We start from the raw sequence: 14817 nt of genomic DNA on the forward strand, positions 1-14817 counted from the left end.
AGTGAGATTATACACATGGTGCACTTCCCATTGACACTCGCAGTTTTTAACTGTTGCCCATTGTATCCATCTTGGTCAGGAGGGATTACAACCAATTTTTGCTGCCCACCTCCCCCTAAAATGAATTAATCAATTATTAAAATATGTAAAATACAACCAATACACTTAACAATATTACACGATAATAAACTGAAATGTAAACAAGTTAAATAATTGTACATTTATATAATCTACAATAAAAATAAACGTACACAAACTGCCATGGTGTTTCAAGGGGTAGAAAACGTTGTATTTTTAAGTGACCAATATACTTAGGTAATAATATGATTTAAAGATACTAATGTTGAGCTTTTAGATACAAACACAAACTTTGAAAAGCTCCAACTTTAGTACAATTTCTGAGTGTATTAGCGTATCATCATCAGAAAAAAAAAAAAAAAAAAAAACCTGAAGACTTATGTAATAACCACCGATGTTGGCCAGATTTGGAAACAATTTCACAAGCAGTTAACAAATGATATTAATAAATTACAATTTTAGGCCAACTCTGGAACAAATACAGAAATACTAAAAAAGGGGATGGAAATTTAATTAAACCTCTAAATGGGTCATATTTTCTTGCACATTTAATTGCCGTCTTCCAGCCATGGTGAGACGTAGCTCTGCCTCTCCTTTTGGGTTTTTTCCTGCCATTTGTCCAGCAGGTAAAAATTTATTTTTAGACTTTTACATTGTCGCTTATGTGGCGCAAAACGGCTTTTCCCTCTGCGCTCCTTTCGGAAAAACTCAGGAAAGGACCTAAAAATATTTTCTCATTAGTGGAACAATATTTAGAAAAGAAAAACACATTAGGTACTTTCACTGAATCTCGCACCTAGCCATTTCTTGCTGAACAGACTGGCTCTGGAAACTTGCCATTGTCCTCTCTCTCTGATCTCCCTGAGCTGCTGAATTCTCTCGACTCTGGTTCGTGTTTCCTTGGGTATTTGTGAGCATTGACACCACAGTTTGTGCAGCCGATATTATATCACCTAATGGAACCTGATATTGTATGTTTATAAATATAATGTTTGTGTGTGTATCTTGGGTATTTTTCTAATAAGAAATGAGTTTTACGTTGCAAGGGAACATTTAAGGTAATAGTCACTATATGAGAGAAAATTTACTTTTTTGACTATTCCCTCAATTCTCTTCATAATCTTCATTGTAAATGATCATATATATATATATATATATATATATATATATATATATATATATATATATATATATATATATATATATATATATATATATATATATAACAATTCCTGCTTAGTAATGTGGATTGCCAACACCTTTGTACAAATATTAAGATAATATAAAATATATATATATCTGAACATATAATCTCCACTCCATTTATCAATGAGGAGCTTAATTATTCAACTTTCATATGACACACAAGTCTGTTTCAAATAATTGCCCCTCATGGCTGGTTTTGTGGTCCGGGATCACATATTTAACCCATTGCTAATATTCATAAACTTCATTACATTACTCAATATATTTCCCGACTCATCTGTGATATTAACGTAGATCCTAAGTTTTTTAAACAATCGATCGATTTGATTCAGTCTCATAAAAATGTTTACACGCATCTGATAAGCACAAACCCTCAAATATTTAACTTGCCTTTTGCTGATATCTTCGTTGTAAAATAGATCAATAGTCTATCTGTCTTTTAAAAAAAGTTTACTTAATCAATAAACGTCATGTTATAGTTAAACGCTGTTAAGTGACTCTGCACTTGATACGAACAGTGCCACTGATACACTTTGCTCCACACTAGCATCATGTCTAGACAGACTTTGTCCTCTTACATCCAAGCCAGCCCGTGCCAGTCCTCCTGCACCCTGGCTCTCTGATGTTCTCCGTGAGCATCGCTCTAAACTTCAGGCTGCAGAGAGAACTTGGCGAAAAACTAAAAATCCTGAACAGCTCGTAACATACCAAACTCTTCTGTCCTCTTTCTCGGCTGAGGTTACTTCTGCAAAACAGACATAGTTTCGTCAGAAAGTCAACAGTGCCACCAGTCCTCGCTTGCTTTTTAAAACATTTTCCTCCCTCCTCTATCCTCCTCCTCCACCCGCATCCTCCACACTCACTACTGATGACTTTGCTACATTCTTTTGCACCAAAACTGCAAAAATCAGTGCTCAGTTTGCGGCACCTACAACAAACACGCAAGATACACCACCAACACCACACACACTCACCTCTTTTTCCCAGCTCTCTGAGTCTGAGGTGTCCAATCTCGTGCTATCTAGCCATGCAACCACCTGTCCACTTGATCCTATTCCCTCTCATCTCTTGCAAGCCATTTCTCCTGCAGTCATACCAACACTGACTCACATAATTAACACATCTCTTGACTCTGGTTTATTCCCTAATTCATTTAAGCAGGCTAGGGTAACCCCACTGCTAAAGAAACCCAACCTGGATCAAACGCTACTTGAAAACTACCGACCGGTATCCCTGCTTCCTTTCATGGCCAAGATTTTGGAAAAAGTAGTGTTCAATCAAGTCCTGGACTCTCTTACTCAAAACAACCTCATGGACAACAAGCAATCCGGCTTTAAAAAAGGCCACTCAACTGAGACTGCCCTGCTTTCGGTCATGGAGGATCTCAGACTGGCTAAAGCAGACTTTAAATCATCTGTCCTCTTCTTGCTGGATTTATCAGCTGCTTTTGACACTGTAAACCACCAGATCCTGCTATCTAAGCTGGAGTCACTGGGTGTTGCAGGCACTGTTATTCAATGGTTCAGATCTTACCTCTCTGACAGGTCATTCAGGGTGTCTTGGAGGGGAGAGGTGTCCAACCTACAGCATCTAAACACTGGGGTACCTCAGGGCTCTGTTCTTGGGCCACTTCTCTTCTCCATCTACACGACATCTTTAGGATCAGTCATCCAGAAACATGGATTTTCCTATCAGTGCTATGCTGATGATACCCAGCTATACCTCTCTTTTCACCCTGATGATCCCTCGGTTACGGCTCACATCTCAGCCTGCCTGTCAGACATTTCACACTGGATGAAAGATCATCATCTTCAGCTTAACCTCACGAAAACGGATATGCTTGAAGTTTCTGCCAACCCGACTCTACACCATAACTTTTCAATCCAGATGGATGGGGCAACCATTACTGCATCCAAAATGGTAAAAAGCCTTGGAGTAACGATTGATGACCAACTAAACTTCTCTGACCACATTTCTAGAACTGCTCGATCTTGCAGATTCGCACTCTATAACATCAGAAAGGTCCGACCCTTCATATCTGAACATACAGCTCAACTTATTGTTCAAGCTCTTGTTCTCTCCAAACTGGATTATTGCAACTCTCTACTAGCCAGGCTTCCAGCTAATTCTATCAAACCTCTTCAGCTGCTTCAGAACGCAGCAGCACGAGTGGTCTTTGATGAACCCAAAAGAGCACATGTCACTCCGCTACTCACCCGTTTGCACTGGCTGCCAGTTGCTGCTCGCATCAAATTCAAAGCTCTGATGTTTGCTTACAAAGCGACCTCTGGCTTTGCTCCTTATCTGCTCTCACTTCTGCAGATTGATGTGCCCTCCAGAAACTTGCGTTCTGTGAATGAGCGACGCCTCGTGGTTCCATCCCAAAGAGGGAAGAAATCACTTTCCCGAACTCTCGCATTCAATCTGCCCAGTTGGTGGAATGAACTCCCTAACTACATCAGAACAGCAGAGTCACTTTCTGTCTTCAAGAAACGACTAAAAACTCATCTATTTAGTCTCCACTTTCCCTCCTAATCTATAACTGCCTCTCTGGCTATACCACTAACTGTACTCTCTCTCTCAAAAAAAAATAAAAATAAATAAATAAATACATTTCTAATGCTTTGCTTCTTAGACTTTACACACCTGAAACTTGTCTATAGCACTTGTTCACTTGCTTCCTTGTCCTCATTTGTAAGTCGCTTTGGATAAAAGCGTCTGCTAAATGACTAAATGTAAATGTAACATAAGTGGGGGAGGGGGTTCCTCTTCGTGGCCAGGCTCTGTGGAGGGAATCAGAGAGTCGTAAAAGGGTTTGAGAAGTGACACGTGGAATGTGGGGTGGATTCTGTATTGTGGTGGTAACTGTAACTTATATGTGACTGGATTGACCTGTTCCAGGATGGTGAAGGGACCAACAAATCTGGGACTTAGTTTTCGGGAGGGCAGTCACAAGCGGATGTCTCTGGTGGAGAGCCAGACTTTCTGCCCCGGAGTATAGATGGGACCTGGAATCCTCCTTTTGTCGGACACCTCCTTTGCTTTGCGAACTGCCCTCTGGAGATGGTGATGAGCATCGTCCCAGTCCCTCTCGCTCTCCCGGAACCAGTAATCCACTGCGGGGACATCAGAAGGTTCGCCATCCCAGGGAAAGAGTGGAGGTTGGAATCCCAGGATGCACTGGAATGGCGTGAGTCCGGTGGTAGGTTGCCGCAGGGAATTCTAGGCATATTCCGCCCAGCCCAGAAACTGGCTCTAGGAGTTTTGATGACCGTGACTGAAGGTCCTGAGGAACCGCCCCACTTCTTGAATTTTCCTCTCTGTCTGGCTGTTGGTCTGTGGGTGATAGCCAGGCGAGAGGCTGACGGTCACACCTAGGAGTCTGAAGAAGGCTTTCCATAGTCTGGAGATGAATTGGGGTCCTCGGTCCGAGACTATATCTTCAGGTAACCCAAAACATTGAAAGACATGGTTGAATAGGTTTTCGGCGGTCTCTAGGGCTGTGGGCAGACCCTTCAAAGGAATCAAATGACAGAATTTTGAGAATCGATCTACAATGACTAAAATGCAGGTATTACCTTCAGATGATGGGAGATTTGTTATAAAGTCAACTCCTAGGTGTGACCAGGGGCGGTTCGGGATGGAGTTTACCTGCAGGTAGATGGCGAGGACTCTTCGACATAGCGCATTCTCTACAGCCTTGGATGTATCTCCTCACATCCCTTGCCATATTCGGCCACCAAAAGCGTTGGGATAGCAGCGAGAGGGTGTTGTTGGCCCCGGGATGCCCTGTGCCCAAAGATGTATGGCTGGAATGAATGAGATCTACCCATTGATTTTAAGGGATAAAGCGTCGATTGGGGGGACAGCCCGGCGGAATCCTGGATTCTGGAGTGGCGACGACTGTAGGAGTGGACCAGGTGATGGGACAGACAGCGATCTGATCTGGAAGGATCTTGGCTGGGGTTTCAATGATTTCCTGCTGATCATGAATTCTGGAAAGTGCGTCTCCTCGGATGTTTTTTGATCCTGGTCGGTATGATATGGAAAATTGAAATCGGGAGAAGAACAAGGACCACCGGGCCTGACAAGGACAGAGTATTTTAGCTTCTTTGAGGTATTGTAAATGTTTGTGATCTGTGATCACCTGGAACGGATGTTTGGCCCCCTCCAGAAAGTGTCGCCACTCCTCCAGGGCGAGCTTGATAGCCAGAAGTTCTCGGTTCCCGATGTCATAGTTCTTTTCCGCCGGGCTGAGCTTCCTGGAGAAAAAGGCGCATGGATGGAGTAGTGCTGGAGTACCGTGGGACTGCGATAAGATGGCTCCCACTCCAGTAGTCGATGCATCTACCTCGACCACGAAAGGCAAGTCAGGATTGGGGTGAGTCAGGAGTGGAGCTTGAGTGAAGGATTTCTTGAGGTTTTGGAAGGCTGCGGCGGCTTCGGGAGGCCAGGATAGTGTTTTGGGTTGATTCTTGAGTAGGTTGGTCAGCGAAGCGGTGATGAGACTGTAGTTGTGGATGAATCGTCGATAGAAATTGGCAAATCCTAAAAATCTTTAATGGTTTTGGATTCTGGCCAGGAGATGATGGAAGTGACCTTCCCCTCGTCCATGCGAACCCCTTTTTGATCGATGCTGTACCCCAGGAACTGAACAGATGGTAAGTGGAATGAGCACTTCTCTGCCTTGAGGTACAACTTGTGTTCTCTGAGGGTTTGTAGGACCTCCGCAACGTGGTGGCGGTGTTCGGCCTCACTCCAGGAGTAAATCAGGATATCATCAATGTAGACTATGACGGAGAGATGGAGGAACTCCCGGATGACTTTGTGGATGAGGTTTTAGAATACGGAGGGGACGTTAACCAGACCATAGGGCATGACCAGGGACTCGTAGTGTCCAGTAGGGGGTCACAAACACCGTCTTCCATTCGTCCCCCTCACGTATTCGTTCCAGGTTGTATGCGCTGCGGAGGTCCAACTTGCTGAAGATTTTGGCTGATGGGAGTTGTTCCAGGGCCGCAGAGACGAGAGGAAGGGGATAACGGAACTTGACTGTTCCTTGATTCAGTATTCTATAATCGATACATGGCCGCAACCCTCCATCCTTCTTAGCCACGAAGAAGAAGCTTCTTAGGGATCTGGATGGATCGTTTCTCGACTGGGTTTTTGACGTAGACGGTGAGGGGTCTCTGAATCTGCATGGGTAGGTCAGGAAAACAGCTGGATATGCATTCTTCACCCCATCTTTTGATTTCTCCTGTGCCCCAAGAGAGGATGGGATTGTACTTCACCAGCCACGGGCGCCCTAGGAAGATATCCATTGAGGCACCCTCCAGAACCAGAAATTGAATCTTTTCTTTGTGAAGCAATCCCACTTGGAGATTGACGGGTTCACATTTACGATGGATACGTGCCTGGGAATGGATATCGTTGGTTATAGGTTGAATCTGGTAGACGTGCGTCGAGGCTTCGGTGTGGAGCTGGAGGTGGTGACAGAGGGCGTGCAAGATGAAATTTCCAGCTGACCCGGAGTCGATAAGGGCCGTGACTGAAACAGAGACAGAATGGGTAGTTAACTGATCATTGGTGGTGAGAGGGTGCATCTTTTCAATGGGAGAACTGAACACACTCACCAAGGAGCGTACTGGACGAATGGGACAGTCCAGCCAAGGTGTCCTTCGGCACCACAGTACATACACAGACCCCGGGTCAGCCTCCTCTGTCGCTCAGTGATTGTGAGTCTACCAGATTCCACGATCATTGGTTCTGGTCCTGGAGGGACGACTGGCTTTGGCGGACGGAGGAGTGCTTGAGATACTGGTGGAAGATCATGCTGGTAGACCTTCAGACGATCAGAACAGCGAAGAGATTGTTGGATGAATTTTTCTAACCCCATGGTATCGTCGAGGGCTGCCAGCTGTAATCGAAGGTTGGGCTCCAATCCGAGCCGGTAAGTTGTGAAGAGAGATCGCTCATTCCATCCACTAGCAGCAGCCAGAGTGCGGAACCGGAGCGCATAATCCTGAGTGGATATGGCTCCCTGTTTGAGGTGGTATAACTGTTCTCCGGCTGCTACTCCATCTGCACGACCAAAGACCTCCTTGAAATACTTGGTAAATGTATGAATGGAATTTGTTACCGGCTCAGCTTGTTGCCAGATGGTTTCAGCCCACCGGAGAGCCGACCCAGAGAGAAGGGAGATGATGAACGCAATTTTGGACCGATCTGTGGGATATAAATCGGGTTGCATTGTGAATACCAGAGAACATTGTAATAGGAATCCATTGCACTCCTCCGCCTCAAGAGTAGGGCGCTGGTCAAGCCATGGGACTGGATGAGTGGGTGGACGGTGAAGAAGTGCTCGGTGCTGGTGGTGCTTCGGGAAGTGGAGCAGATGGTAGTCCACCAACTCCTGAAGCGAGTCCACCAACTCCTGAAGGGGATCGTGAGTGCTCATGCTGCTTACTGTATTCAGGTCCGGTCTTCTGTTAGGGAAGCAGACGGACAAACAAGGTGAGTATATTATGAAAGATGTTTATTACAACAGCGGAGCACAAATGGATAACGATGGGGAAGTGAATGAAGTTTGGTTGAGCTGATAATCCTTCTTTGGGGCAGGATGGATGACAGACGCGGAGGAAGACCGAATGCACACACCAGAGGGCTTGCGGGGAAGACAGACTGACGACACACACAACTCTGACAGGACACCGGGAACACTGGACAGACTGGAAGGAAACAGAGATCAGGTAAGTTCAAGAGATGAGATAAGCTTATAGTGACTACCAGGAGGTACTCGCTATGAGTCCGCTTCGTGGGAACGAGACCGGACAATGAGTGAAGTGAGGTGTGTGCTTTTATAATGAGTTGGAGTGATTGGGTGCAGCTGTGCGTGATTAGTACTCAGGTGAGGATGCTCGTTGCGTGATACTGGTGGAAGAGCCTGGCCAATCCGTGACAAATATAGACACTTCAAACAGCTATAATAAATAATCTGATGGGTGTTGATCTGAAACTTTACAGACACATTCTGGGGACACAAAAGACTTATATTAAATATGAAAAAAGGGGTAACCTATGTGCCCTTTAACCTCAGGTCATCATTGCTGATTTAATAATATCATTAATACGTTAACCTCAGGTCATCATCACTGATTTATTAATATCATTAATATGTTAACGTCAGGTCATCATCACTGATTTATCACTACATAACATTAATATTTACCTCAGGTCATCGTCACTGATATAATAATATCATTAATGTGTTAACCTCAGGTCATCATCACTGTTTTATTAATTTCATTAATACATTAACCTCAGGTCATCATCACTGATTTATTAATATCATTAATACGTTAACCTCAGGTCATCATCACGGATTTATTAATATCATTAATATGTTAACCTCAGGTCATCAACGCTGATTCATTAATATCATTAATATGTTAACCTCAGGTCATCATCGCTGATTTATTACTACATAACATAAATAATTACCTCAGGTCATTATCACTTATTTATTAATATCATTAATACATTAACCTCAGGTCATCATTACTGATTTAGTAATATCATTAATACAATAACCTCAGGTTATCATCACTGATTTATTAATATCATTATGTTCACCTCAGGTCATCATCGCTAATTTAATAATATTATTATTATGTTGACCTTTAGGTCATTATCGCTGATTTATTAATATCATTAATATGTTGACCTCAGGTCATCATCACTGATTTATTAATATCATTAATATGTTGACCTCAGGTTATCATCGCTGATCCATTTATACCTATCATCCGGTTTTATCTGAGGTCATCATTGCTGATTTATTAATGCAAATTGTTAATGCTTATTTACCTCAGGTCATCGTCAAGTGTATTGATATATTAATATGTTGACCTCAAGTCATTCCTGATTTATTGATACATATTATATTGTTGACCTCAGATCATCGCTGATTTAAGAGGTTGCATGGCATAAATTTCCATACAAAAGTAGTAAAGTAGTGGCAAATTAAAATAGTTTAAAGCCTGCCATTTAATAATAAAAATAATAATAAGAATAAATACCTTCCTTGTTTTTAAGTGCAGGGTGCGTCATTCGAGATTATTAGTGAAAGCAAATCATATACAGTACATTAAGGCTCACATGGCTATTAACAGAATACATGATTGTTATTTAGAAAGCCCTGCTTGTGTAGTTTTCAGTTGTGACACTGTACTTGTTTATACATAGGTGGCAAAAAAGATGTTCCACCCAGTCTGTTGGAGCAACTAAGGTGACCATATTTCGCTGTTTGACAGAGGGAGAGGCAAAGGACCTTGCCCAGAAGTTTGGAATAAAACTGACCAAGTATGTTTCAAAAGAAACTTCTTTCTGGGATCCCTGAAGAGAACATACCAGCAACACTGTAAGTGTGTCTGTGTAAGCCCACTCTCTCTCTGGTATCTAGTTGTATAATATATTGGTGGCTGCACCATTATTTATTTAACCATAAAACCATTTTAACCATAAGGAAAGTTAAAGATGTGATGCTGTATATTAGTTTTTTCACCTAAAAACAAGCATTAAATATTTAGTTCTGTGTGGCTTCTTGAAAAATAATGAATTCTAAAAGTCTGTTTAAGGCTGAAAATATAAAGACATTTTAAGGAGTGAGCATCTAGATTTTTGTTTTGTGTAAGACCATTTCAGATTTACTAAAACTGCCCAACACAAACCCTCTTTTGGCATGGAAAAGTAGTAGTTTTTGGAGATGTTGTAGCGTTTTATTAAACTTCATGTTTTCATCAGCCCCATGCTGGTCCATGCAGATTGAAAATATTTGTTCAGGGTTCGACAGGGACTGGGTCTGGAAGTAAAAAAAAAATAGGAGGCCTGGCTCCCCCCGGGGAGGCTAGCCCGCAGCTGCAAAAACCTCCGGAACCAGCTGTATTCTTCCTTGTTGAGAGACAGCTGAGCCGCGCCGAAGGCTCGGTTTGTCTTGTGCGTGGTGATCTGGGAAAATCAGAGAGAAGATGAGTGAGCCCTACCACTGGTGGCCCCCACATGCAACGTCCCACTCACGTTTATGACATAGGCGGACTCGTCCGGGCTTCTGGAAGCCTCTTGGACCTCCTGGATGGTCAGGTTCTGGAAGACCCCACAGCGATGGCCCGTGATGCAGGTCAGGTAGCCGGTCAGGTAGCCATAGAAGCGCCACTGCTGCCTGGTGTCTGGGCTGGACTCGAGGCCGTCTGACGGAGGGAGGTTAGGGGTTAGACTTTTCCAACAAACCATGTTTACACCACCAACGGTTTAAACTTAGCGATAGCCGCTGGTGCCCCAAGGCAAAAAGATAATGTCTGCTCCGGGGCGCCAGCAGCTCGGTCAAACCGAGCCACGTCAGTGTACCCACCCCTTAACCCCCGAATTCGGGGGTTAAGGGGTGGTACGCTGACGTGGCTCGGTTTGACCGAGAGCCACTGGCGCCCCGGAGCAGACTTTTTGCCTTGGGGCACCGAGCCACGTCAGCGTACCCACCCCTTAACCCCCGAATTCGGGGGTTAAGGGGTGGGTACGCTGACGTGGCTCGGTTTGACCGAGAGCCACTGGCGCCCCGGAGCAGACTTTTTGCCTTGGGGCACCGAGCCACGTCAGCGTACCCACCCCTTAACCCCCGAATTCGGGGGTTAAGGGGTGGGTACGCTGACGTGGCTCGGTTTGACCGAGAGCCGTTGGTGCCCCGGAGCAGAAGGGAAGAACGGAGAGCAGGTCAGCGTTTCCACCGCCACTGGTGAACGCAGACCGGCGGGGACCAAACACTCACCTAGAAGGGCAGGTATTTTTCTCCCAGCCGTCCGATGACAGCGTAGCAGGGTGGCTTTGGAGATGAGTCTGCCTTCTTTGGCTTGCTTGGTCCTAACCTCGTGTACCACGACGCGGCGGCGTATGCCGCGAATGAGAGCTCGAAGCTCCCTGCGAACCAGCACCAGGGTGGTACTGGAGAGGCGGCAGGAGGCCGGCGGGGTTCCGGAGAGATAATCCAGGAACTGCGCCACGTTCTTCAGGTAGTGCAGCCTCGTGGGCTCGGCCATGCCCGTTTGGCCTAGCAGGGCAGACCAGGCTCGGATGCGCGCCGGTTGGTTGAGGAAGGACAAGGTTTCTGGGTCCGCGTGGCCTGTCGGCATGAAGCCTAGGAAGGCCTTGACCCTCGCCAGTTTGGAGGCCACGTTATTCCGCAGACGGGCGGTGGGCTCGCTCCCCAATTGGAAACCCTCGAACTCTGCCAAAAGCAAGTCTGCAGAACGGGGGCGAAACTCAAAAGTCAGCCTAGAAGACATACATCCACCACCAGCCCAACAGAGAAGTGCCATAACCATACTCAACTCAAGGCGCGGGCGTGGTCCGGATACGGGTACTTTGTTGGATCGTAGGCTTCCACAGGCCCGGAGGCCGTCCGGAGACCTCGGTTGCCCCTCGCCCGGGGGCCGGCCCTCGCCCGGGGGCGGGGTCTGGGGATGGTGCCGGCGGGGCAGGACACGACCTTGCCCGCCTGCTCTTCCTCCCCTCTTCCCCCCTCCTCAACTCTCGATAGCGGCGGGCGAATTGGAGCTGGGTGGACCTCACCTTGTCCACCTGCTTGCGGAGAGCTGGGCCTGTATGCGCTCCGTTGCGAGCCTGCAGCGGGGGTCGGCGCAGGGACGCTCGGCTTCCGGGCCGTCTGGTTCCCGTTCCTCCTCGGAGGACGACGGCAGCCGAGACACCACGGGTACCGTCGGTTGAGTGGACCGCAACCACCGCAACTCTCGAGCCACTTTCCGACGCCTCGCTCGGGCCATAGCCTCCTTCCTGGCCGAGACGGAGAGCTCGACGTGCTGCTTCAGGTGTCTGTCTAGGCGGGCCAGCGTCCTCCGGCAGCCGGGCACCGGGCACACCGTCTTCCGCATGTCCACACGGCCAGCGGCGAGCGCCAACAAAAGCTTCATCTCGTCCGCGTTCAACACCTTGTGGACCGCAGACAGGTGCGGCGAGAGGCGGCTGTAGACGTTGAAGCAGAGCGCACATTCAGCCATGACTGTCCAAGACCAAGGCTGGAGGGAGAGAGACCCACATGCCGCGTGGAGCGGTTTAAGAGATGGCGGACGAAGCGTCCACTTCCGCGTCAGCGACGCTGGTACCCCCTCCCCCTCTTAAAGGGGAAGGACCGATACCTACGAGATCCCTTTGAACCAACTTGTATGGAAGCAGTTGTTACGACTTTTGGTGGATTTTTGTCCCAGGAACAACGCACCATTTCAGGCAGCCTCACCGTGCCAGCAGCGGGGACTTTCGCTGCTTTTTGATTTATTACCCTTTTCCCACACAAAGGGATGGGCATGAGCCCCGCCGAACACACACCATTTTGGGCAGCTTGTACTGCGCCAGCCCGCAGGGGGCATTTTGCATAAAGCTTTTTATAGTTCCCTTCTCTGCACCCACAAAGGGATGGCATGAGCCCGGCCAAACACGCACAGTTTTGGGCAGCTTGGACTGCGCCAGCCCGCGGGGCGCTTTTTGAATAAGCCTTTTTATAGTTCCCTTTTCTGCCCCCACAAAGGGATGGCATGAGCCCGGCCGAACACGCACCGTTTTGGGCAGCTTGGACTGCACCAGCCGCGGGGGCTTTATACATGGCTTTTTCCCACTTTCAAAGCAGTGTCGCAGAACCCCATCGAACACGCACCTTTTCCGGGGCTCACCGCATCATGAACCGCAACCATCAAAAAGGAGGGGCCAGACTGGAAGCCCGGACACCACTGACCCCGGCTTGTTTCACCTCGCCAGAGACTACTAGCGGCCACCCTCCGCCTCCACCAGCCACCCCCACACACCTCCGGGGGAGAGGGGTAGGGGGGGCAGGTGGGGCAGGGGAGACCGCCGAGGGCCGGCAAGGATAAACCCGAAGGGGTGGGCGTGCTTGCGGACGGGCGGGAGACGCAGCACTGGTCACGCACACACACAGGGGCTGGAGCCAGCACCAGCCCGTACCCCACACGGCCCCTGGGCTCAACACACCACGCTGGAGACTCTACCGAGCCCACTTACCACCCCCAGCCCTTGTCCAGGGCGAGGGCGGCGCGGACTGAGAATCAGCAGGGGGGGGACAAAGCACAGGGGGTCAGGCGGGCAGGCTGGCGGGCAGAGCGCCGGACATGCTCTTGGTCAAAACCAGACGGGCCATTTGAGTTTTTTTTCTCCCAGATAGAGGCGGGAAAGGGGGGGGTTGTGTGCGGAGGGACACCCCCCCACGCCTCCCTCACAGCACGACCGAGGCAGGGAGGAACCAACCACACCCATAGAGGCCGACCCACCCATGTTGGGGCAGGTGCCGGGCGGGGGCCTAACCCATGGGGCGTCAAAACAAGCTCCTATCGATCAGCGTACTTGGTTCAAGCGCAAAATGGTCAGAACCTAAGTCCAACTTTCTCAAAGCTGCCAAACCGTCAGAACCTAAGTCCACATTTCTTCGCTGTCGCCAAATTCTCGATGGGAGGTCAGAGACAATCGGCGCCGGACAGGCACCTCCAGGCGCGGGACGTCCCGAAAAAGGGGTCTCCCTTCGGGCAGGGCTTGGCGGGCTGGGGCCTGGGTCTCATAAAGTACCCCGGTGAGCGTCGCCAAGCCCTTGCCACCGGCCGTTCCCGAGACCAACCATCTTCCTCATGGCCCCAAATGGACTTTGGTTTCAAAAGCTTGCTGGAAAGACCCAACCATCATCCCAAATGCTGATGCTGACACCCAGGGCCACCGCTCCCACCCCCTGTACCCCAGGGCCCACACCCTGTCCGGGGGCAGGCGCCCACGTTAGAGGGGCTGGAGCCCCTGACTCCCAAGGCCACCACTGCCACCCCCTTTACCCCAGGGCCCACACCCTGTCCGGGGGCAAGGACCCAAGTTAGAGGGGCTGGAGCCCCTGACTCCCAAGGCCACCCCCTTTCCCCCAGGGCCCACACCCTGTCCGGGGGCAGGGGCCCAAGTTAGAGGGGCTGGAGCCCCTGACTCCCACTGACACCCCCTTTCCCCCAGGGCCCACACCCTGTCCGGGGGCAAGGGCCCACATTAGAGGGGCTGGAGCCCCTGACTCCCAAGGCCACCACTGACACCCCCTTTCCCCCCCAGGGCCCGCACCCTGTCCGGGGGCAGGGGCTCACGTTAGAGGGGCTGGAGCCCCTGACTCCCAAGGCCACCCCCTTTCCCCCAGGGCCCACACCCTGTCCGGGGCAAGGGCCCACACCCTGTCCGGGGGCAGGGGCCCACATTAGAGGGGCTGGAGCCCCTGACTCCCAAGGCCACCACTGACACCCCCTTTCCCCCCAGGGCCCACACCCTGTCCGGGGGCAAGGGCCCAAGTTAGAGGGGCTGGAGCCCCTGACTCCCAAGGCCACCATTGACACCCCCCTTTCCCCCCAGGGCCCACACCCTGTCCGGGGGCAAGGGCCCAAGTTAGAGGGGCTGGAGCCCCTGACTCCCAAGGCCACCCCCTTTCCCCCAGGGCCCACACCC

Source organism: Danio aesculapii, chromosome 24 (assembly GCF_903798145.1).
Source record: "Danio aesculapii chromosome 24, fDanAes4.1, whole genome shotgun sequence".
Taxonomy (NCBI): Eukaryota; Metazoa; Chordata; class Actinopteri; order Cypriniformes; family Danionidae; genus Danio; species Danio aesculapii.